The sequence below is a fragment of the Lepidochelys kempii genome, chromosome 5 (assembly GCF_965140285.1).
Source record: "Lepidochelys kempii isolate rLepKem1 chromosome 5, rLepKem1.hap1, whole genome shotgun sequence".
NCBI classification, from domain to species: domain Eukaryota; kingdom Metazoa; phylum Chordata; order Testudines; family Cheloniidae; genus Lepidochelys; species Lepidochelys kempii.
Window position 1 is genome coordinate 38,162,138 of NC_136384.1, and position 22,660 is coordinate 38,184,797.

The 22,660-nt window shown below is 41.9% G+C and overlaps 1 protein-coding gene across 4 annotated transcripts in view; it reads right to left on the reverse strand.

The window, feature by feature from the left end:
• PDE4D (phosphodiesterase 4D) overlaps positions 1 to 22,660 on the reverse strand; it is a 773,254-nt gene that overhangs the window by 499,978 nt on the left and 250,616 nt on the right. The window lies entirely within an intron of this gene.

Below are 22,660 nucleotides of genomic sequence, written 5' to 3' on the forward strand. Positions count from 1 at the left end.
CTGCTACAGTATGCGGGGGGGAGGGAGGGGGGAAGGGTTTAATAAAATGCAACCATCAGAATTTGAAATTTTTGTTAAAGATTAAGAACAGTACATAATTTTATTACTTATCATCAGCAAGTCAGAATGAGAAACAAAATGAATAAGCACATTTAATGAAGGTAAATAATTCAAATTAACTTTTTAATGGCTTGGTAAAACCATACTCTCTTACGCAATGGGACTTCATAATATGTAAAAAGCCCTATACCCCCTGTTAGGGCTTATTGCAAAATACATTAAAATATAATATAAACAAATACTGTGAAACTATATAGAGGCACGATTCATTTCATTATTCAGCAATATTGCCTTTAGTCTCTCCAATTCCCTACTCCTTTGACTGACAACATACAAGCAACATATTAAGAGTACAAACTTTGTCAGATGCTTTTTTTCTCTTTGTTTTTGTTGTGTCTCTTAAATTTTTGTCTCTTAAATATGTATGTCTCTTAAATTTCCCCAAATCATTCCCCCATCTAAGAGCCCCAGCTATTCTGCTCTGCTATTGCTGCTCATCCCACAATGAGAGTTCCCTTCCCTTTATGAAAGGAGCAGGGACCCCTGATATCTAAATCATAGAATCATAGAATATCAGTGTTGGAAGGGACCTGAGGAGGTCATCTAGTCCAACCCCCTGCTCAAAGCAGGACCAATCCCCAATTAAATCATCCCAGCCAGGGCTTTGTCAAGCCTGACCTTAAAAACTTCTAAGGAACGAGATTCCACCACCTCCCGAGGTAATGCATTCCAGTGTTTCACCACCCTCCTAGTGAAAAAGTTTTTCCTAATATCCAACCTAAATCTCCCCCACTGCAACTTGAGACTATTACTCCTTGTCCTGTCAATGATCATGTCCCTCGATCTGTTGGCAATGCCCCTACTTATACATCCCAAAATGCCAGTGGCCTTCTTGGCAACAAGGGCACACTGTTGACTCATATCCAGCTTCCCATCCACTGTAACCCCTACGTCCTTTTCTGCAGAACTGCTGCCGAGCCATTCGGTCCCTAGTCTGTAGCGATGCATGGGATTCTTCTGTCCTAAGTGCAAGACTCTGCACTTTTCCTCGTTGAACCTCATCAGATTTCTTTTGGCCCAATCCTCCAATTTGTCTAGGTCCCTCTGTATCCTATCCTGACCCTCCAGCGTATCTATCTCTCCTCCCAGTTTAGTGTCATCTGCAAACTTGCTGAGGGTGCAATCCACCCCATCCTCCAGATCATTTATGAAGATATTGAACAAAACCGGCCCCAGGACCGATCCTTGGGGCACTCCACTTGATACCGGCTGCCAACTAGACACGGAGCCACTGATCACTACCCGTTGAGCCCGACAATCTAGCCAGCTTTCTATCCACCTTATAGTCCATTCATCCAGCCCATACTTCTTTAACTTGCTGGCAAGAATACTGTGGGAGACAGTGTCAAAAGCTTTGCTAAAGTCAAGGAACTACACGTCTGCTGCTTTCCCTTCATCCACAGAACCAGTTATCTCGTCATAGAAGGCAATTAGATTAGTCAGGCATGACTTTCCCTTGGTGAATCCATGCTGACTGTTCCTGATCACTTTCCTCTCCTCCAAGTGCTTCAGAATTGATTCCTTGAGGATCTGCTCCATGATTTTTTCAGTTACTGAGGTGAGGCTGACTGGTCTGTAGTTCCCACGATCCTCCTTCTTCCATTTTTTAAAGATGGGCACTACATTAGCCTTTTTCCAGTCGTCCAGGACTTCCCCTGATCGCCATGAGTTTTCAAAGATAATGGCCAATGGCTCTGCAATCGCATCTGCCAACTCCTTTAGCACTCTCGGATGCAGCACATCCGGCCCCATGGACTTGTGCACGTCCAGCTTTTCTAAATAGTCCCAAACCACTTCTTTCTCCACAGAGGGCTGGTCACCTCCTCCCCATGCTGTGCTGCCTAGTGCAGCAGTCTGGGAGCTGACCTTGTTCGTGAAGACAGAGGCAAAAAAAGCATTGAGTACATTAGCTTTTTCCACATCCTCTGTCACTTGGTTACCTCCCTCATTCAGTAAGGGGCCCACATTTTCCTTGACTTTCTTCTTGTTGCTAACATACCTGAAGAAACCCTTCTTGTTACTCTTAACATCTCTTGCTAGCTGCAACTCCAGGTGTGATTTGGCCTTCCTGATTTCACTCCTACATGCCCAAGCAACATTTTTTACTCATCCTTAGTCATTTGTCCAATCTTCCACTTCTTGTAAGCTTCTTTTTTGTATTTAAGATCAGCAAGGATTTCACTGTTAAGCCCAGCTGGTTGCCTGCCATATTTACTATTCTTTCTACACATCGGGATGGTTTGTCCCTGTAACCTGAAAAAGGATTCTTTAAAATACAGCCAGCTCTACTGCACTCCTTTCCCCCTCATGTTATTCTCCCAGGATATCTTGCCCATCAGTTCCCTGAGGGAGTCAAAGTCTGCTTTTCTGAAGTCCAGGGTCCGTATTCTGCTGCTTTCCAGCAGTTGTTCAGTTAAAAAAAATGCATTAACCCTTGTAGATGTCAACAAAGGCCCTAAAATCTCTAAAGGGGTGCTCTCTTTCCCTCCCTTCCTTCCCGCCTCCTGCAGCTGCATTTGTGCTTACAGTGGCCAGAGGAAGTCCCTGCCTCCCATCTGTTTTGGCCCTGCCTCCAGCACTCTGGCAGTAGCATTTTTCTCCCATGTAATGTGAGGCTGTTAGGGGGAAATCAATAACATTATAATAGTAATATATAATAAAAATCGTACAAGTAATTGAGAATAAAACTACACCAAATTGATATAGAACTGTCTGGAATATGCAAAATAAAGGATAAAACTCATCAAAAACCAGGAAGATAGAATAATAGAATCATAAAAATGTAGGCCTGGAAGGGAACTCAACAGGTCACCTAGTCTAGTCTCCTGCACAGTATTATCTATCTAAGTATTATCTAGACCATCTCTGACAGGTGTTTGTGTAACATGTTCCTAAAAACCTCCGATGATGGAGGTTCCACAACTTCCCTCATTAATTTGTTCTAATGCTTAACTAGCATTAGAGTTAGGAATTTTTTCCTCATGTCTTACCTAAATCTGCCTTGCTGCAATCGAAGCCCATTACATCTTGGCTTGTCCTCTATGGATAAGAACAACAATTTCTCACCTTCCTCTTTATAACAACCTTTTAGATACTTGAAGACTTGTATGTTCCCCCTCAGTCCTCTCCTCTCCAGACTAGACAAATCAATTTTTTTCAATCTTTCCTTGTAGGTTTTCTTGTTTTCTAGAACTTTACTCATTTTTGTTGCTCTCCTCTGGACTGTCTCTACTTGTTCACATCTTTCCTGAAGTGTGGTTTCCAAAACTGAACACAGTACTCCAGTTGAGGCCTTATCAATGATGAGTAGAGAGGAAGAATTATTTCTCGTGTTTTGCTTACAAAATGATGTTTGTTTGTTTTTTTTTTGCAACAGTTTTACATTGACGACTCATAGTTAGTTTGTGATCCACGATAACCCCCAGGTGCTCTCGGAAAAGAGAGAAATCAAATTTTTTAAGGTAAGAAACTACGCAGAAACCCACCTTACCAGCTATTTGTGCAAATGAAACTAGGAGTATTTTACTTGATTCACAAAGAAAACTGGAATAACTGGACTAATTAGTACAATTTTGCCAGTATGGATACACTGAAAGCACAAACAAAAAATGTACAGTTAACTACAAGAATTATAATCAGATAGACATCCTCACTAGAATGCAGACATCTTCATCTCACATACATACTCAATTTGTTATGGTCATGAAGCCCTTTCAAACAATGTGGAAAAGGAAACCAACTGCTTAAATATTTGTTTTTATTCATCAACAGAAGTATGAAAACTGCTAACCATGTATTGATGAGAAGTAGGGATATGACAATTCCCTCATTTGGAATGGATCTGAACAAAAATTCACCTATAATGTAAGTATTCAGATGCATTCAATTCTCCCTCAAAAATACAAAGATAAAAAAAACCCTGCCTAATATAGTTAGAATTATGTTCCATTATCTACAGCAGAAATACAGTAATTAAAAATATATATTGGCTAAGCCATATAAAAAAAGTAAGTACAAGAGCTGGGGGCAAAATCTTCAACAAGTATTCATTCATTTAAAAATGAATTTGCTTCAGCCATGCTTAAATCCCTTCCTGGTTCACTTTGTGCAAACATTCAAGTCAGTGAACTTTATTTGTGTGAATTCTTGCAGAAAGCAAACCATAGGTTTGCATGCTTCAAGCGCACAGAAATTACCTTATTTTGTGGCCTAACTAGAAAAAGATACTACTTTTTCTAAAATTCCTTAATACGACTTACCTGCATTATTTCCCTGAGATGTTCAAGTCTCATTGGCTTCACCAAGCTCCCCTCCTGATTATAATAGTTATGCCCATTTATCCAGAGTACAAAAACAACACCATATAATTCACATGACCAGTCAAACTAACTACTACGGTTTGATCCACTAATATTAAGTACTCATAGTGAATAGTTTGAGTTCAACCCAAGAGAAGAAAAAGCTGGTTGGCTCTTGCACTCTTCCCCACATTGCTGTATCCTCTTGCCTTTTCAAATTGGTTGAGGTCCAGTGGATTCTTTCAAGTTCCTCACATCATTGTGGAGGCATAGTTGTGGTACAGAAGTCTACAATTTAGAAGTCTAATATTAAAAATAAATAGGAATTTTGTGTAGTTTGTCACAACTTGAGGCTGGAGAAGTTATGGTCTTCCATTCCCATATCAGAGGAGCTGATTTGTGGCTGATCTTACTCTCAGGGGCTGCTCATTTGTGCTGAGGATAATTATCTGTAGGCACTTGGTTTACTGACCTGCAGCTTCCTGTACATTCTTAGTGTATCTTTTACATCCCCATACCCTGTACAACTGAGTCAGAGGGACTGGTGGAAGGAGGTGGCGGATGGGGGGGGGGTTAATGTCTCCCTCAAAAAGAAACCAAATATCCTTCTCCTCCCCATAAAAAAAGTACACTCTGATGCGACAAATTTGTGGTGCTGCTTGGAAAAAACTAGTCCTATCCAACACCCTGGCTCCCTGGTCTGGTCAACATTGATCCAGTCCCAGGTCCATCTCTTCTTTTTGATGTGAGTGGTAATTCCATATAAGATCAGACCTTCTGCACTCTAAGGGATTTAGCTACAGCTCTTCATTTTCTCTTTGTGACACCCTCCCCACAACTCCCATTCCATAGGTGTCTCTGGTCCTAAGTGGGAAAAAGGAGGAGCAATCATTAGCAGTAATGCCACTGTGAAGGAGAGCAAGAGATTACATTTAGTCTAGTTAAATTGTTTGGTATAGACTTTAACATTTTCAAATGGAGATTAATTTTTTGGGTCCATCTAGTAAGTCAATTTGCCTCTCATGCTCTAGCTTCCCTCTTTGTTATTGAGAGCAGACCTCACGCTGTGTGTAAGGCATCATGTTTTTCAAGCAGTTACCAATTAACATGAGACAGACATTGTACTGGCTCTTTGGATTCATACCTAGTCGAGAGTCACAAATTCCCAAATAACGACATTGCCATAATCTTAGCAAAATAAATATGAATATTATTCATCATCACTGAATCTCCCATAAACAGTTTGATAGACTTTATTTTAAGAAACCAAAATGACCCTTCTCACAGTCGTAAAGCAGAAGTGGTAAGACTACTTATACTGTAAACAACTGAAGCCAGGTCAGATACATTTCCAGCAAATAACCATGATCTTTTCTTTTATACAATTACCTCCTGCTAGTTTTGTTGTTGTCGTTTTATTTCAAACCAAAGTAATAGTTCAGACTATTCTATTCTTGAATAATATATTAGTCATTTGTACTTACAAAAGATGCATAAAACAATTTACTCCAGTATAATATTGAGACATTAGATAGTTTGGTGTAATATCATATTATCCTTTTTCTGTAGGAGGAAACATAAGTAAATTAAACCTTTGCCTAAGATGGTACCAAATGATTTTCACTTGAATACACTGTCCTATTCATAAGGAACCCACTGATAAAGGGTGTAATTTTCAGAAAATCAGGCCCACAGTGACTGTTTCAATACAGTCATATAAAAGACCAGTGTTCCATTTCAAGTCCATTCTTGTTTCTGGACCAGAAGGGAATGTTGCAAAGACAACACACTCAGCCTATATGGATGGGTTAATGTAATATTAATTAGGAGCACTGATAGATTCCACAGAGAGTTCTATCTAGTCCTGTTCAGCCAAAAGACTGACAGCTGTGGGACAGGATTTCAAAGGTGGTAGTGGGGTGTTAAGGGACGAAATATAAGCATCTTCAAGAAATGCAGACTATCCCTCTGGGCAAACAGTTTGAAATATTGGGGATTGGGAAACAACTTTCACATGAAATATACTTGGAAAATTTTGTAAACTGGAAACTCAGCAATACCTGTTCATTGACATGAGCAACAACCTCCTTACAGTGTTATAGAAAGAAGCTGACATATCCCATTTATGGTTTATTGGGGGACATTAATAAAAAAAACAGGTTTTCCCAGATTTGGGAACAATTATGCAAAAAGTGGTATTATCCTTGCCAGTGTTTCATTCTCTGCTAATTCACATATTGGCCTACTAAAGATAGCTTTTATCCACACTGGAGCCAGCATATACAGTACTGAATATTGTTATACTTTGAAAAGGAATATGAAAATACATGAAGTGAGAAATTCAATGAGAAGGGAAATGATGGCACTTAGAAGAGGACTCTTCCCTTGACATTATTTTTGTATCCTGAATAGAATACAGAACTACTCCTGGGGGAATTCTGCAGCAAAAAAAATTCTGCAACAAAAAATTAAAAATTCTGCACACAATATTTTCAAATTCTGCATATTTTATTTCTCAAAATAACACAATATAATCACACTGGTTTCAATTATTTTTGTTGATTTATTTCAAAATACCTGTCAGCAAGTATGTCTGTAACAACACAGACAATAAAAAAGATTCAGGAAATGTTTTTTGAAAAATGGATTCCTTACTAGGCATATTAATACAGAACTCTGAGTAATGATTCATTTAAACTACAATACAGAAATGTATTTCACACACCCTTCAGAAACAGTGCAAAGGCCTGGGGGAGTTAAGGGTTACAGAGGAGTTGATGGGGAGGGAAGTAATTGCTGGGAAGAAGCCTGGGTGTGAACTGGGAGGGTTGTTGGGTATGGGTGGGGAAAGTATGGAACAGGGTGTTTTTTGGGGGGCGCAAGGGGACTGTTAGGGAGCTTCCCGCCTGCAGACCCTGGCTGACCGCAGCCTCTTCCATTCAATCAGGCACATCTGCCCTTGTCCCCATGTGTCCCTACACCCTGTAGCCTGATCTTAGATTATGTATTAATTATACTGATTACTTAAGAATCCCCAGTTATCACTTTGAGGGTTGCCAGGTTCTTGGCCCAAGATCAGGCCTAGTATTATTTAAATTATTATATAGTTGGGAACCCTGATGTGCACAGTTGCAACACTCACAATATAGGAACCTTTTATATTTACAAATATAGTTTATTAATACATTTAGCACAGTCACAAACAACCCAACTTAGTAAGATGGATAGAAATACTACAGAATGTGCATCTATATATTCACACCATCCCTTGTAGAACAACCTGAAATGCTAGCTATCATCTTCCTCATCACCATCACCTTCCCCATCATCACCAGTGGCCGTCATTCTGGCACCTCCCAAGGACTACATCTCTCTCTCCTACTGCCCCTAAGGTGGGATGCCACTTTTATAATTTGTTATGCTGACACCATTATGTTTGATGCATATTCCGTAGGGGATTTTTCCTTTCTCCTTATTTGTATTTCCTCACCTTACTAATGTTGGAGTGTCTTTTTCCTACAGGGTTAGTATCTCAATGATCTCAACTTATTATATACGTCAATTCATTACCATGGCCCTTTGTGGTTAGATATCACATTTGTTATATCTGTCCTAACTTGTTATTTCGGTTCTTTCCAAGTTCAATGTTGTGATGTATCTGTTAAGTTTAAAAGGGTATGAACTTAGGAAAACCCCTATGCCAACCTGCTTTAACACATCCTCTATGTTAAAGGTCGCAGTCATACATGGACCTTATGCTTTAGCTCCATTTATCTAGGTGAAAGGTCCCAGACATATGTATGCTAACTTTGCCATTGCTCACTATACAGGATTTGGCCAGCAGGTCCCTTATGTTACAGCTAAAATATACCCTAATATAAACCTATTATAATAAAATAATCAAACCTATAAGAAAATAAGAAACTTATAAGAAAAGATATATATAAGTTTTATATTAGGGTATATTTTGGCTGTAACATAATAGGTTTACATTAGGGTATATTTCTTATAAGTTTCTGTATATAAGCAAGCAAGCAGGCTAGCCTTAAATGTATCTCACGTACCTGGTATGTACATCAGTTCATTGCCAGGACACTTCTGTGGTTAAATTATTTACCTGTGGTCAGAACTCCCCCTTAAACTCTATTTTCAGTTCCCCAAATACTTGGGGTTTTCCATTGGGCCGTTTATCTGTTCAAAGTTCATAGCTCTCAACTATGCTAACTTGCTGAAGCTAATGTCTTACAGGATACAGGCCTGCAGGTTTATTGAATTACTGGTGAATATAATGCAAAGCAGTAAATATAATGAAGGCAAGTTGGCCACTGGGCTACAGTCGAAGTGAATGTAATAAAGGCATACTAGTCCACTGGGCTACAACCCCATGTCCATGTGTCCCTCTACCCCCACTCAGACACCCACTCCCCCAATCTCCATGTTGCCCAGCACCCCCTGGCCGTGTCTCTGTGCCCCCACTCAGCCACCCCCTTTCCCTATGTGGCCCTGCACCCCCTCCACTATCACCATGTGGCCCTGCATCTCCCTCCCCACCAACCCCTTCCCCAGTCTGTCCTACCTACAACTAAGGCTGTGAGTCTTTCACAAAGGTCACAGAAGTCATGGATTCTGTGACTTTCTGGTACCTCTGTGACTTCTGCAGCAGCTAGTGTGGCTGACCCCAGGGCTGCCCGAGCTGCTGGGCACTGGCTGCTGCTCGGACAGCACCAGGCTGTCCCGGAGCAGCAGTCAGGGAGCAGGAGCGGTGCCCCATCCAGAACAGCAACAGTGGTGGGGCCCCAGAGTGCTGCCACCCTGCCTGGAGAAGCAGCAGTGGGGACCCTGGGCTGCACCCCTCCCCAGGGTCAGCAATAAGAGTGGGTCCTTGGGCACCCCCTGAGGGAGTGCCCCCCCTCAGCACCTAAGATTTAGTTAGGGGTATATTTAATAAAAGTCAAGTAGAGGTCATGGGCTGTGACTTTTTGTTTATTGCCCGTGACTTGTCCATGACTTTTACTAAAAATACCAGTGACTAAATTGCAGCCTTATCTATGAATCCCTGTCTGACTCCTCAGCAGCCCCACGCTGTCTATCTTCCCATAGTCCCTGCCTCATGACTTGGCCCAACAGGCGCTGTGAAAAAGGCAGGCTCTCTCTCTTCCCTAGCTGGCCTGGAGAGGCTGCTCTGTTCTATCATCACAGTGCCCTCTGGTGGGCAAAAGGCAGAAATGCAGCAACTTTACAGCCAAAGTTATTTTCTGTTGGGGCTGGTGCTAGAGGTTGCTCTGTTCTAGTGCCACAGTGCCCTCTGGTGGGATAAAGGTGAAACTGCAGCAACTTTCCTGCAGAAGATTTTTTCTGCACAAAAAAATAAAAATATGCACAGATCATTAATTATGCACATGTTCAGTAGTGTAAATTTTTTCTAGTCTAAATAACTGACCACTTCATGTTACTGTGAAATGACATAGATCAGGGATATGAATATTGACTACCATGAAAGTGGGGAGACTGAGGTAGACTAAATTTAGGTATGGGTCAAGTGTGAAGTCCAGCAGGAATCAGTTTGCCAATATGGATGAAAGTCACCTTCTGTTATGATGGGGCTTCTCAGTATGCATGCAGGCCCTTTCCCACTAGCCACCCATTCTCTTCACAAACTCAAAACATCAAGCCACTCATCTCAGTTACCAAAATCACCTGAAAACTCCCATAGTACTAAGTGTCCTAACCCACCCAGATGCCAAATCTTCCCACTCACAGACATTCTATAAATAGAGAATTCTACCAAATTCCAAAAACAGGAAGATTTCCCCATCCTCCCCCTGAGAAAATCAAATGCCCAATGACTTGATTCTCTGTTTCTTCATTACATATATACTCTGATGATTTTGGGGGTTCTGTCTGTACCACTTCTGAATTGTAGATGATTTTAAGAAATTGTATCATGGAAAGCCTATAAGTATGTGGGTAGACCAGAAGTTAGAGGGATTGTGTCAAGTCACTCCCAGGCCAGAGAAAAAGGTGAGTGATCGGCACTCAGTGATAGTCTATTCAAAGTAAAAACACCTTGGGACAACGGGTTTGCTCTAGTGGAGATAAGATACTTCTTTTTCTTGTCTGAAGGGAGGGAAGTTTGGAAGTAACGGAAAGTTACCAGGAACAGAACTAAAGCAGTTGGTGAGCCCTGCCGGAGTCTATAAATGTATTCTGGTATGTAGTGAACTGACACCACCAGTCAAATTTGACCCACCACAATGTTCCCTTCAACCCACGTGCACACAGGACTGTGCAGCAGTTACTACTTCATGTACCTGGGTCCTGCTCTGCCTGCTATCCTGCTGGAACCCATAGCAATTCATCTTTCCACCAGGGAAGCCTTAAGTCAGTGAGATAGGTTGGGGGTTGCAGGCATGGGGCACCTGTTCTGCCTGTTGGGCCACCCTTCTGGGCCCTGCACAAATCCTCCACCCAATTCCTCAACTCCCCACTTCACCTGGTAGCTCTTAGTCTTTCCCTCTCATCCCAGACCCCCAGATAGGCTGTTGGCCTATGGGTGTTTTGCCCTGTCCTTGATCTCTGGCTGCTGTATACACCACTGTACCTGACCCAGCCACCCAGCTAAATCAGCTCAGCTGGGCACCAGCTCAGATTAGGGTTCAAGGCTAGAATAGACAGGCACTCAGCACACTGGTGGATGCTACACAGATTCACAGGCTCTGATAACCTTCAGCCTCACATTTCAGCTTGTTCCACAGTAGGATGTCAGGCAGCCAGCTTCACAACTTTTGGATGGAGCTCTGGGAGAGGGATGTGTTTAAGTACCAGGGAGTTTGAAAGGTCAGTGCTGTGCCCAGTGGCGCTAAGCAGCTGGACAGTGAGTTTCAGAGATAGGTGCCAGATGGAAGGTCTGCACCCTGAGAGAGTGCCTATAGACCCTGAGATTGGGGGCCATGGATGGACTCTGTTCAGGCTCCAGAAGCTTAACAAACCCCAGGAGAGCCAGAGAAGAGAGGCCTGGATTCCCCTCAAAGCAGTCTTAGTGGGCAGCCAGGAATGAGTGCTCACTACGATCTGTTACAGAATCCTCCTTTTCTTTACTACAGTTACACTCCTACAATCAGGAAACAAACTATAAGGTTACTAAGAATCACATGGCTGTAATAGTGAAGAGCAAATACATCCTTTTAGTAAAACAGTCTGTAAACAACCCACAGGCTGAAATTTATTACTGAAATCAATAGAGATAGACCTAATTTACACCGTCAAAATAGAGAAACTGGTCCCAAGCTTTTGTCAAACAATTATGAAACCAAAAAATGTGTGAACGTTAGCCTGTTTCCCATAAGAAAATAAAGGAAAAATAATTTCATAAACTGTGCACAGGAAATACTGAATATTATCGAAGTAAACATATACAAGTTGCCTAGAAAGGAAACATGTTAAAATAGGTGGTAAAAATAACTATATATTTAAATTCATTACAATGTACTTTATATATTTGAACTGCTACTTTTAAGGACCATCGCCATACTATGGAAAACTAATTTGAATCAACCTCCTTAAATGTATAATAATTAATATATCACTAATGTAACTGAAATGGTTTCAGATGTAAATACTGTTATAAACAGGGCCTTGTAAGTAGGTCCTTGTTTCAAAATAAAATTAGTCTCAAGTATTAAATATTTGAATTAAATATAACCATTAAAATAGTCTGATGCACCCCTAAAAAAAAAAAATCTATCAAGCACTCTTTAGAGCACTAGTTCTACAGTGTTCAAGTATTTAGGTATCTCTCAAGAATGCTAAAGTTAAGACAGCACTCATTTACTCCATATTTTACTCTAAATTGACCTGTTACACTCAAACTCTTATTTGTTCCCCGATGCCAAACAAATTATGGTAACTACTTTTAAAGATGACAAATCTATCAAAAACACAACAAAGTCAAAACAGAAAATTACACATTTGTAATATTTCAACTATAAAAACAACAGTTAAGTTTTTCCCTAGCTTGGGAATATGAGAATCAGTGTTAATTCTAAATTAACTGTTCAGAGATGGTACTAGTGATTTCTACATTTTTCAAGTTTAATGTGCAATAGTGTCTCAAACAATATGAAAGCCACATTTAAAATGTCTGTGAGGTGGGTAATAGTTCTCACCTGTGCAAGTTTCCAGGGTTGCTGTGTTATTCACTGAGCGTTCCATTTCTCTTAGTTCTTCTCCACACTTAGATTTTCCACCTGCCCATTGAGTTTCAGCAGCAAAAGCCAGATCAAGCCTACCCAGATTGAATCTAGCTACCTGTATGCACTTGGTAGCAAAATCATAGGGTCTTCCCAACAGAACAGTAACTGGGGAAACTGGGTGGATTGCCTAGCAACCATGGAGCAATGGCAAGTGATGTGTTTCTGAGTCAGAAACCAGTATTACAATGAGAGAGAACGACAATGAGAGAGACTTCTATTGTCCTCCTCCACGTGACCTTTTAAACGTTGGGGGATAATGTCTGATAATAGCAGCTGTCCAAGAAGCCAGTGTGGGAAATGGAAATTGTAGACCTCCCCGTGAAGGCAACCAAAGCAGACATAAGACATCTTGCAGAACTCACATTTGTCATGTCTTCTTGTATCTCAGCAAAATGTGATGGAGAGAGTCTCTCTCCAGACACATACCCCATAACTTAGAATAAGATGTTCTGAGCTGCGGGCCAGGAGACCATGACTTTCTGATGATATTTTTGTGCCCTTCACAACTGTTATTACCCAAGGTCTCATACCATTACTTTAGCAGAAGCAACTACTGTTCACCTATTTTACAGGTAAGAGAGAGTGCACAAGATTACTTCAGACAGAGTTAGGAATAGCAATAGAACACAGATCACTAAAATAAGAGACCCTAGCCTAGGTTCATGCACTTTACCACAAAGTCTGTATAAGCTCTGAGAAGGTCAAGACTTAATTTAATAAATTTATATTTCTGGAAAGCAAGACTCATTATTGAAAAAGTAACATTAAGAGGGAGGGGAAAAGAAATAGTCCCTTTAGGTATGAAGTTTTGGAAGCAGCCATGGAGGGACTGGAGTAAATACAATGAGAAAAAAAATTCTCTAAGGGCTCATCTACATGAAGTAGCAATGATTTCTAAAGCCCCTAGCACATTTTGCACTAACAGGTTTGTATAGACTCTGCTGGCATGAACTAATAGTTCCCTAGTGCACCTAGGGAACTTTTAGCTTTTGCCAGCAGGGTGTATATGGACCAGGCAGTGTTCTTTAGAGAATGTGATTCTTTAGAGAATCACACCACTATTGTGTGCACATTGCCTCCTGCATCGGAACCAGAAAACAGGGTCCTGTGGTTTTGATTCCTACCTGGAAGCAGAGAATTTCAAAGTCAGGGATTTTTGAATTGGAAAACTTAGAGATGGAAAAGGCCTATCAGATCAGGTTATCTAGTCCCTTTCCTTGCCAACACAGGATTGTTCCTACAGAACATTTACTAGTGTTTTTTTCCAGACTAGTTCTGAATTAGGAAAATGTCTCCCAGGGGTAACAATTTCACAGTCTTAGTAATATGGATCTTAGTAATATAGCTCTAACAGCTATACCAACAGAGAGAAAACACTGTGGACAGGCTTGTTCTTCATTCATGAGTGAGAAGCAATACAATTTCCCCTGTTCCCCTCCTCCACAACATTTGTAATATAGTATAGGTAGAGAGATATAAGAAGAAGTTGGGAGAATAGCTTAATATGCTTTATAGCCTTGCAGAGGTATGTTTACATACTATAAATTTCTCAAGTTCATAATCTACAAAGGTATGATCCCTATATTCCGCAAACTGAAATATATATTAATCAACCTCACCTGGTGTGATTCTTGCATTCTCTCTCATTCTTTCACTGCTGGACTTCATTTTGCGAAACTGGCCAATAATTAAATGTATTTTTAAGGGTCAGTGGTTGGAGAATGGCAGGTACACACTGGAAATAGTAAATATTTATTTCAGGTTGTTTCTGTTTCCTGCATTCAGTGATCATTTGCCAGCCTTAGACCATTGGTCTTTTAGATCCAAAATCAAGATGTGCAAGTTTGTTTATAAAAAGGTGTACTCAATGTTTAATGACAGGTTTCAGAGTAGCAGCCATGTTAGTTTGTATCCGCAAAAAGAGAAGAAGGACTTGTGGCACCTTAGAGACTAACAAATTTATTTGAGCATAAGCTTTCGTGAGCTATAGCTCACTTCGTCGGATGCATTCAGAAGTGAGCTGTAGCTCACGAAAGCTTATGTTCAAATAAATTTGTTAGTCTCTAAGGTGCCACAAGTCCTACTTTTCTTTTTTCAATGTTTAATATAATCAGATGGGCTAATACAGCAGTTATGATAAAGGATTAAATATTTACACAGGATCCCACATTATACATATATTCGCCTACAATTGCAAACAAACCTTTGTGGCCAATGAGACATAAAAATTGTTTTCTTAAAAATGAAGTAAATTTGCCAAAGACTCACCTGACAAGAGTTTTCAAGCTATCCAATTTAGATAATCGTCTATGGTCCAATAAGTGCTTAGTAAATTAATCTCATTGTATCCAGAGGAAATTTTCTTCAAAATATAGTCAAAAATGAAAATAAAATATCTTTTGTTTCATTTCTGAATTTGAAAAGTTAAATCCCTTCCCAAGAAAACATTTGTTGGTAACTAAACTGTAAAAAGGAACACTTACTTATCTTACAGTAGGTGTGGCTCTTCGAGATTGTGTTGTCCATATGCATTCCAATTCTGGTGCACATGTGCCCCTATGCACTTGAGATTAAATTATTTTAGCCAGCAGTGTCCATCTAGGCCATTCCTGCACCCTGGACACTGCTGGCTGAAGGAATTCAATCTCATGTGCATGGGTACACATGTGTACCAGAAGTGGAATGCATATGGACAATGCATCTTGACCTGCTGCTCACAAACCGGGAAGAATTAGTAGGGGAAGCAAAAGTGGATGGGAACCTGGGAGGCAGTGACCATGAGATGGTCAAGTTCAGGATCCTGACACAAGGAAGAAAGGAAAGCAGCAGAATATGGACCCTGGACTTCAGAAAAGAAGACTTTGACTCCCTCAGGGAACTGATGGGCAAGATCCCCTGGGAGAATAACATGAGGAGGAAAGGAGTCCAGGAGAGGTGGCTCTATTTTAAAGAATCCTTATTGAGGTTACAAGGACAAACCATCCCAATGCGTAGAAAGAATAGTAAATATGGCAGGCGACCAGCTTGGCTTAACAGTGAAATCCTTGCTGATCTTAAATACAAAAAAGGAGCTTACAAGAAGTGGAAGATTGGACAAATGACCAGGGAGGAGTATAAAAATATTGCTCGGGCATACAAGAGTGAAGTCAGGAAGGCCAAATCACACCTGGAGTTGCAGCTAGCTAGAGACGTTAAGAGTAACAAGAAGGGTTTCTTCAGGTATGTTAGCAACAAGAAGAAAGTCAAGGAAAGTGTGGGCCCCTTACTGAATGAAGGAGGCAACCTAGTGACAGAGGATGTGGAAAAAGCTAATGTACTCAATGCTTTTTTTGCCTCTGTCTTCACGAACAAGGTCAGCTTCCAGACTGCTGGACTGGGCAGCACAGCATGGGGAGGAGGTGACCAGCCCTCTATGGAGAAAGAAGTGGTTTGGGACTATTTAGAAAAGCTGATGTGCACAAGTCCATGGGGCCGGACGCGTTGCATCTGAGAGTGCTAAAGGAGTTGGCGGATGTGATTGCAGAGCCATTGGCCATTATCTTTGAAAACTCATGGCGATCAGGGGAAGTCCCAGACGACTGGAAAAAGGCTAATGTAGCCTTTAAAAAAGGGAAGGAGGAGGATCCCGGAACTCCAGTCCAGTCAGCCTCACTTCAGTCCCTGGAAAAATCATGGAGCAGGTCCTCAAGGAATCAATTCTGAAGCACTTGGAGGAGAGGAAAGTGATCAGGAACAGTCAGCATGGATTCACCAAGGGAAAGTCATGCCTGACTAATCTAATTGCCTTCTATGACGAGATAACTGGTTCTGTGGATGAAGGGAAAACAGTGGACGTGTTGTTTCTTGACTTTAGCAAAGCTTTTGACACTGTCTCCCACAGTATTTTTGCCAGCAAGTTAAAGAAGTATGGGCTGCATGAATGGACTATAAGGTGGATAGAAAGCTGGCTAGATTGTCGGGCTCAACAGGTAGTGATCAATGGCTCCATGTCTAGTTGGCAGCCGGTATCAAGTGGAGTGCCCCAAGGGTCAGTCCTCGGGCTGGTTTTGTTCAATATCTTCATAAATGATCTGGAGGATGGGGTGGATTGCACCCTCAGCAAGTTTGCAGATGACACTAAACTGGGAGGAGAGGTAGATACGCTGGAGGGTAGGGATACGATACAGAGGGACCTAGACAAATTAGAGGATTGGGCCAAAAGAAATCTGATGAGGTTCAACAAGGACAAGTGCAGAGTCCTGCACTTAGGATGGAAGAATCCAATGCACTGCTACAGACTAGGGACCGAATGGCTCGGCAGCAGTTCTGCAGAAAAGGACCTAGGGGTTACAGTAGACGAGAAGCTGGATATGAGTCAACAGTGTGCCCTTGTTGCCAAAAAGGCTAATGGCATTTTGGGATGTATAAGTAGGGGCATTGCCAACAGATCGAGGGACGTGATCGTTCCCCTCTATTTGACATTGGTGAGGCCTCATCTGGAGTACTGTGTCCAGTTTTGGGCCCCACACTACAAGAAGGATGTGGAAAAACTGGAAAGAGTCCAGCGGAGGGCAACAAAAATGATTAGGGGACTGGAACACATGACTTATGAGGAGAGGCTGAGGGGCCTGGGATTGTTTAGGCTGCGGAGGAGAAGAATGAGGGGGGATTTGATGGCTGCTTTCAACTACCTGAAAGAGGGTTCCAAAGAGGATGGATCTAGACTGTTCGCAGTGGTAGCAGATGACAGAACAAGGAGTAATGATCTCAAGTTGCAGTGGGGGAGCTTTAGGTTGGATATCAGGAAAAAAATTTTCACTAGGAGAGTGGTGAAACACTGGAATACGTTACCTGGGGAGGTGGTGGAATCTCCTTCCTTAGAAGTTTTTAAGGTCAGGCTTGACAAAGCCCTGGCTGGGATGATTTAATTGGGGATCGGTCCTGCTTTGAGCAGGGGGTTGGACTAGATAACCTCCTCAGGTCCCTTCCAACCCTGATATTCTATGATTCTAACACATCTCAAAGAACCACAAATCAGATGTCAAGAATTATAACATTCAAAAACCAGTCGGAGAACACTTCAACCTCTCTGGACACTCAATTACAGACCTAAAAGTCACGATTCTTCAACAATAAATGTTCAAAATCAGACTCCAATCAGAAACTGAAGAACTGGAATTAAGTTGCAAACTGGACACCATTAAATTAGACATTGAATAAAGACTGGGAGTGGATGAGTCATTACACAAACTAAAAATTATTTCTCCATGCTAATTTTTCCCCTACAGTTACTCACACCTTCTTGTCAACTGTTTGAAATGGGCCATCCTGATTATCACTACAAACGTTTTTTTTCTCCTGCTGATAATAGCCCACCTTAATTGATGAGTCTCGTTAGAGTTGGTATGGCAACACCCATTTTTTCATATATCTTCCTACTGTATTTTCCACTGCATGCATTTGATGAAGTGGGCTTTAGCCCATGAAAGCTTATGCTCAAATAAATTTGTTAGTCTCTAAGGTGCCACAAGTACTCCTCGTTCTTTTTGCTGATACAGACTAACACAGCTACCACTCTGAAACCAGTTATTGTAGGGTAAGTAACCATTCTCTCTTCTCTGAGCACTTGCCCATATGGATTCCACTTCTGATGACTTTCAACCAGTAACCTGATGTGACAGAAGTGGGTGCTCAGCATCTACCTAAATAACAACTCCAAGACAGCTCTGCCCAAATCGTGCACTGCAAATTTAAGATGGATACACTTTTGAAAGTGAGCATTGACCTAAAAAGGTGGGACTAAACTAGCTAGCTCATAACACATTCTGATGTAACTAGAAATCTACTTAGATCATCTCTAAATGGATATAGCCTGACTCTTCATTCTATCTGCCAAAGCAACAAACAACTTTGAGAGATTCTGAATGTTTTGGTTCTATCAAGATTGATCACAAAACTAAAAACTAGTGGTTATTTGCAAACAGAATAAAGTCCAAATCAGTAATATATATAATTGATGCTTTTAAAAGGACCAGTTTCACAAAGCTGAAAACAATTATGAGCCAAATCAGCTGGGAAAAAAATTTAACAGAAAATTGTGAATGATAATTGCGAATTGTTTAAAAACACTTTACTAGATGCCCCAAAAGCCACAATTCCACATTGGAAAAAGGCCAAACATTGGCGAAAAAATCAACCTGACTTACATGGAAAATAACAGCAGTTGGGTAGAGTGGGTTAAAACCAATATATAATACATGAAAAAAGGGGACTATGATTGTAATGAACATAAAACAGAAGCTAAGAACTGAAAAGGGAAGCAAAAGATCTAAGGAGAGATCTATGACCAGCAGAGTAAAGGATAATACAGAGGTGTTTTAAGTTTATTAGGTATCAAAAGAATCCAAACAAAGGTATTGGTACATCAATAAATGGAAATGGTAAAATTGTCAATAATAATGGAGAAGAGGAAGAAGTATTCAATACATATTTCTCCTCTGTATCCAGTGGGGAAAGATGATGCAATTATATCATATGATGATAAAAAGAGGATGTTACACAGCACTACTGAAATTAGACATTTTTAAATCAGCAGGTCCAGAAAACTTGCATCCATGATTTGAAAAAGAGCTAGTGGAGGATCTCACTGGACCATTAATGTTGTGCCGTATTTAAAAAGGGACGACCTGGGTAATTATAGGCCTGCCAGCCTGACATCAACCCTAGGCAAAATAATAGATGCAGGCTGATATAGAACTTGATTAATAAAAAAATTAATATAGTTAATGCTAATCAACATAGCTTTATGGAAAACAGATCCTGTCAGACTAACTGTATTTTTATGAGATTACAAGTTTAGTTGATTACGGTAATAGAACTGATGTCAAATATTTAAACTTCTGTAAGACTTTTGACTTGGTACTGCACAACATTTTGATTAAAAAATAGAGTGACACTAAATTAACATGGCACACATTATATGGATTAAAACCTGATTAAATGATAGGTCTCAAAAGTGATTATAAATGGAAAATGATCATCAAGTAGCTGTGGTTCTAGTAAGGTTCCACAGGAATTGGTTCTTGGCCCTATGCTATTTAAGGTTATCAGTGGATTGGGAGAAAACATAAAATCATCATAGACAAAGTTTGCAGATGACACAAAAGCTGTGCAAGTGGTAAATAACGAAGAGAACAAGTCACTGACAAAGAGTATCTGTATTGGTTTGTAAGCTGAGCACAGGCAAACAACATGTATTTGAATATGGCCAAATGTAAAGCTGTACATCTAGGAACAAAGAATGTAGCCAATATAGTAACTCCCCACTTAATGTCCTCTCGCTTAACGTTGTTTCAATCTTACGTCCCTGCTCAATTACAGAACATGCTCCATTTAAAGTTGCGCAATGCTTCGCTAGGACATCATTTGGCTGCCTGCTTTGTCCACAACTGGCAGCCCCCCATCAGCTCCCTACACCCAGCCCCCACAGCACCTCCCACCCACCGGCAGACCCCGCAGATCAGCGCCTTCCCCCCAGCTCCTGCCTGCAGCAATTGGCTGGCTTGCGGCATTCAGGAGGGAGGGGGGAGGAGCAAGGACACGGCGCACAGGCTCCCCCTCCCTCCCTCCCTCCCTTGCCTCTTGAACACCGCAAGCCAGCTGATTGCCGCAGGCAGGAGGCAGGGGAGAGAGGGGGGAGGCTGTGCGCAGGGTCCTCGCTCGTTCCCCCTCCCTCCTGCCCCCTGAACACCACAAGCCAGCTGATTGCCGTAGGCAGGAGGAAGTGGGGAGGAGCGAGGATGCAGTGTGCGGAGTAAAGGGGGAAAAGGGGGGAAAGAAGAGGTGGGTTAAGGGTGGGGGCTTGGAGGAAGGGGTAGAGTGGGCAGACTGAGGTTTGAGCCCCCCGCCCCTGGTGCTTACAGAGTAGGGGAAGCTGCCGCAGCACAACATGTTTCTCCGAGCTGACAGCACCTTCAGCCTCCTTGCCTGCCTCATTGTCTGCAGTGCCAGTGGGCTGTGCCTATGTGGGGTAAGGCGGGGGCACCTCCCAACTATAGTACTGTACTGTATAGTATGGCATAAAAATTTCCCTGGAACCTAGCCCCCTCATTTACACTCATTCTTATGGGGAAATTGGATTTGCTTAACATCTTTCATTTAAAGTCGCATTTTTCAGGAACATAACTACAATGTTAAGTGAGGAGTTACTGTACTTACAGGATGGGGGGCTCTAGTAGAAGACTCGGGAGTTCACAGTGGATAATCAGCTTAACTTGAGCTGCTGCCTACTGATAAACTCAAGGAGCTCGATCTATTTAGCTTGGCAAAAAAAGAAAGCTAAGAGGTGACTTGAGCAGAGTCCATAAATACCAATATGGGGAACAAAAAAATTGATAATAAGAGCTTCAATCTAGCAAAGGTATAACAAGATCCAGTGGCTGGAGAAATTTAGACAAGAAATAAGTCCTACATTTTTAACAGTGAAGGTAATTAACCATTAGAACAACTTGAGAAGGGTTGTGGTGGCTTCTCCATCACTGGAAAATTTTAAATCAAGATTGGCTGTTTTCCTAAAAGATATATTCTAGTTCAAAAAGGCAATGACTTCAGGGAAGACCTATGGCCCCTGTTATACAGGACATCAGACTAGATGATCCCAGTGGTTGTGGTGCCCCTGCATATTCTCAATAGCTGAGTGGTTAGGGCACTCAGCTGGGATGTGGGACTCCAGATTCAAATCCCTGGTCTGGACCAGGAGCTTAAACGTAGGTCTCTTCCACACAGGTGAGTGCTCTAACCACCAAGCAATAAGATATTCTCAATCTCTTCTGCTGAAGCTTTTCCACTTTGTATAAAATATTTGAGGCATTACTCCTGACAGAATTCTCCGCCACTACAGAATTCTGCAGAAATTAACGTTGTGTGCACTGAATTTCCTTTCCCCCACAGAAATGGGCTGCACTGCTGCTGGTCATCACTAGGAGCAGATGTACTCAGCAGAGCCCAGCTTACACATAGAAGACACTGCTGGGGGAGGGGAGGGAGCTAGAGGATTCCTGGCAGTGGCAGTTCTCAGCATGCCCTGAGGAAAGGTGAGGGTGGAGCACAGGAAACTCCGTGCAAGCCTGGGACCGAGCACCAGGCTGTTTCTCCCTCTTGATCCCTGGGCTATGGCCGGGCGGGGGGGCTGTCTGGGCTGGAGGCCACGGCTGGGCTCTGAGGAGGGGGAGGAGATGGAGGTGGATGTCTGGGCTGCGGGGGAGGCCTGTGGCTGGGCTCTGGGGGGAAGGGTGCGGGTATCTGGGGCGCGGGGCCCCCGCAGCGGCGCTCTGAGAGGGGTGGTATTTGGGCAAGGGAGGGCCCTGCGGCTGGGCTCTGGCTGAGAGAGGGTATCTGGGCTGGGGGGCCCGCAGCTGGGCTCTGGGGGAGGGGTTGTGGGTGTTTGGCCCCCTGGCTGGGCTCAGGGAGAGAAGGGGGCAGAGAAACAGGAACTGGGTTGTCACAGGGGTTTCTTTAACTCTCTACTCCTGAGGGAATTTTTGTATGTGTCTATATTGTTACAGACATACGTGCTGACAGGTATTTTGAAATAAATTACCAAAATAATTGAAACTGGCATGATTATGTTGTGTTATTTTGACAAATAAAATTTGCAAAATTTTGCAGAAATTTAGAATATTGTTTGCAGAATTTTTAATTTTTTTGGTGCGGAATGCCCCCAGGAGTAAGGCATTAAGGAGTGCAGGATATCTAACAGTTTCTGGGATTTTTCCTGTATCATCTCAACCAGTGTCTCTAGCATGTCCCTCCCGCCAGTAGAGATGATCCTGGAATACTATGTAGTCACCAAGGTGGCATGGTGCAACAAGGATTTTAGTGTCATCCGGTGAAGATGAGGACATAGCTGTTAGGATAAGCTTCATAGCCCTTTGGTTTACTTCATCAGAAGCCTGCTCCTGATGAACTCAGTATTGTCACTTGAGGCTGTACACTCTACTGTGGAATGAGACC